Source organism: Drosophila takahashii, chromosome 3R (assembly GCF_030179915.1).
Source record: "Drosophila takahashii strain IR98-3 E-12201 chromosome 3R, DtakHiC1v2, whole genome shotgun sequence".
NCBI lineage: Eukaryota > Metazoa > Arthropoda > Insecta > Diptera > Drosophilidae > Drosophila > Drosophila takahashii.
In genome coordinates, this window is record NC_091681.1 from 4,963,236 (window position 1) to 4,966,358 (window position 3,123).

Sequence of the window (3,123 nt, forward strand, 5' to 3'; positions counted from 1 at the left end):
CGTGAAGACACAAGTCAAGTCGTCGGAAGCAGCGCCGTGGGAGCCTACAAGGAGCAAGATCGCTACGTCGAGACGTTCGGGATTGGATCATCAGGAATCTCCGAATTGAGACACAGGTAGCTGAGGTCCGGAGGGCATCACACGGCTAAGTCAAGGCAAACTGTTCCTACTCCTGTCTGACTAAAGCCTCGCATTGCGTCTGGCGTGTCCCTCAGAGTGAACAGGCCAATTGTCATTTCAAGGCGCTGTCCTAGAGAGAACAGGCTGTTGGTCGTTTCAAGGCGCTGTCCTAGAGCGACTAGGCCCGTCGTGATTTCAAGGCGCTGTCCTAGAAAGAACGGACCGTTTGTCAGTTCAAGGCGCTGGCCTAGAAAGACCCACGGTTTCACGAGCCGTGACCGGCGGGTCCGTAACCCCAAGTACCAAAGCCACGCTGCGTCCAACCTCACAACCAACGCACCCCGGAGTAGAGCGTCGGACATCGAGCTGCACGGAAACGTCACGAACGAGCTAGCGGGTGAGGCCAGGGTGGAACGTTCGTTTGCACCAGGCGTAAGGCAAGGTGAAGCACTAGGCAGCCTCCAGGTATCTACCTAGACTGTCAGCGCGATCCGAGCAAGAGCCTAGTGGGACCGTCCGGGACAGAGCCAGGGACAGGCGGTTGTGTGTCTATAGGCGTTGCCTTGTAGAGCGCAGCTCCTGTTCACCCTAGTCTGAGAACGGTGACGCTTCCCTAAGCCCACACGGCTGATCTCCTTGCGAGTCCGAGGCGCTACGTGTGGTCGGCGAGTCAACGCATCGGAGCAGAACATCGCCGAGCGTCCACAGGGAGCTACAGGGAGCCACAAGACAGGAGCACGGAGTCAACGAGGAGGGCGATCACCGAGGCATCGCACCGTCGTGGAGAGACGAGCATCACTAGGAGGCACCGAGGACCACGAGTGGCGACACCAAGGCCATCCGAGCCACCAAGCCCGCTGTAATCATACCCGCAATAAATTCAATTCGAACCCGTGAATTCTGTGCTTTCTCACTGATCTACTGGGCGGTCACGTTTATATAAATTTGGTGGGACGAACACACAACTTCTCTGAGCTAGCCGCACGAATCTCGTAGCGAGCAGACCTACAAAATCAGTTCGTTACAAAACCGAACCAATATCAACCAACAATTTCTATAAACAAAAAATAAGAATGAAAGATGATGAACCAGTATATATAAAGAATTACAGAATCCCCCACAGTTAAAAAGAAGAAGTAGAAAAACAAGTGGAAAAACTAATTAAAGATAAAATAGTAGAACCATCAGTTTCAGAATACAACAGTCCATTATTAATAGTCCCGAAAAAATCATTACCAAATTGCAATACAAAAAGATGGCGTTTAGTAATTGATTACCGCCAAATTAACAAAAAAATTTTATCAGATAAATTTCCACTACCAAGAATAGACGATATTCTTGACCAATTAGGTAGAGCTAAATACTTTTCATGTCTAGATCTAATGTCAGGATTTCATCAAATAGAACTCGAAGATACGTCTAGAAATATAACGTCCTTTTCCACGAGCAATGGCTCCTATCGTTTTACACGATTACCTTATGGTTTAAAAATAGCGCCAAATTCTTTCCAAAGAATGATGACAATTGCAGGCATTCTTGTATATGGATGACCTAATTGTCATCGGTTGTTCAGAAAAACACATGATTAAAAATCTTACAAACGTCTTTGATCTATGTAGAAAAGACAACCATATAGCCGACGCGCTATCAAGAATAACAATAACGGATTTGAAAAATATCCAGACAAATAATAAAATTCTGAAAGTCACTACCAGAAATCACTAACAGAACAATTCCTGCGCAGGAACAGAAAAAGAAAAAATAGATTTGCCTAGGCATATTCTAAATAAAGCTTCTCAGCCCAACGTTTACGAAGTCATTGTTAATGACGAGGTATGAAAAGTAGTGACCTTGCGAATAACTGATTTACTTTGCTTACTAAAGAATGGGAAAAAGGTTATAGCAAGAATTGATGTTAGCGATTTGTACACCAATGAAATTCTCGACTTAGGTCAGTTCTTTCAAAGGCTTGAAAAAGAAGCCGGTATACTTAATATCAGCCAACTCAAAGTGGCACCGAGCGAAAAGATCTTTGAAACCATTTCAATTGAATCTCTTAAAATTATGGGAAATAAAAAATGACAAACATTAGGAGTAGCGCTACTCAAGCCGGTGACCCAATTATCAAATAATGATAAAGAGAAAGAAGCATTACAGTTTACATTCCATGATGATCCAATACAAGGAGGTCATACAGGCATAGCTAGAACATTAGCAAAAATAAAAAGACATTATTATTGGAAAAACATGACCAAAGATATAACAAAATATATAAGAAAATGTCCTAAATGCCAAAAAGCAAAGACAACAAAACATACGAAGACCCCATTAACTATCACCGAAACGCCACAAACGGCTTTCGACAGGGTAATTGTGGATACGATCGGTCCACTACCTAAATCTGAACAAGGAAATGAATACATAGTAACGCTAATTTGCGATTTAACTAAGTACCTTGTAGCAATACCAATCCAGAACCAAAGTGCAAAAACAGTAGCAAAAGCTATATTCGAAGATTTTATTCTGAAGTACGGTCCAATGAAGACGTTCATCACGGACATGGGAACAGAATACAAAAATTCGATAATTGAAGATCTATGTAAAAACTTAAAATCAAAAACATAACTTCAACAGCACATCATCACCAGACTGTAGGAACCGTGGAGCGAAGCCACAGAACATTTAATGAGTTCATCCGCTCATACATCTCAGTTGATAAAACAGATTGGGATGTATGGTTGCAATACTTCGTATACTGTTCCAACACAACACCCTCTATGGCACATGACTACTGTCCATACGAGTTAGTTTTTGTTAAAACATCTAATTTAGCCAAACACTTCAATAGTATAGATAATATAAAACCATTATATAACTCAGATGATTACGCTAAAGAATCTAAGTTTAGACTAGAACAAGCATTTAAGAGAGCTAGATTAATGCTAGAATGCCATAAACACAAACAAAAACTTAACTATGACAGAAATATTTTGAACTTTGATT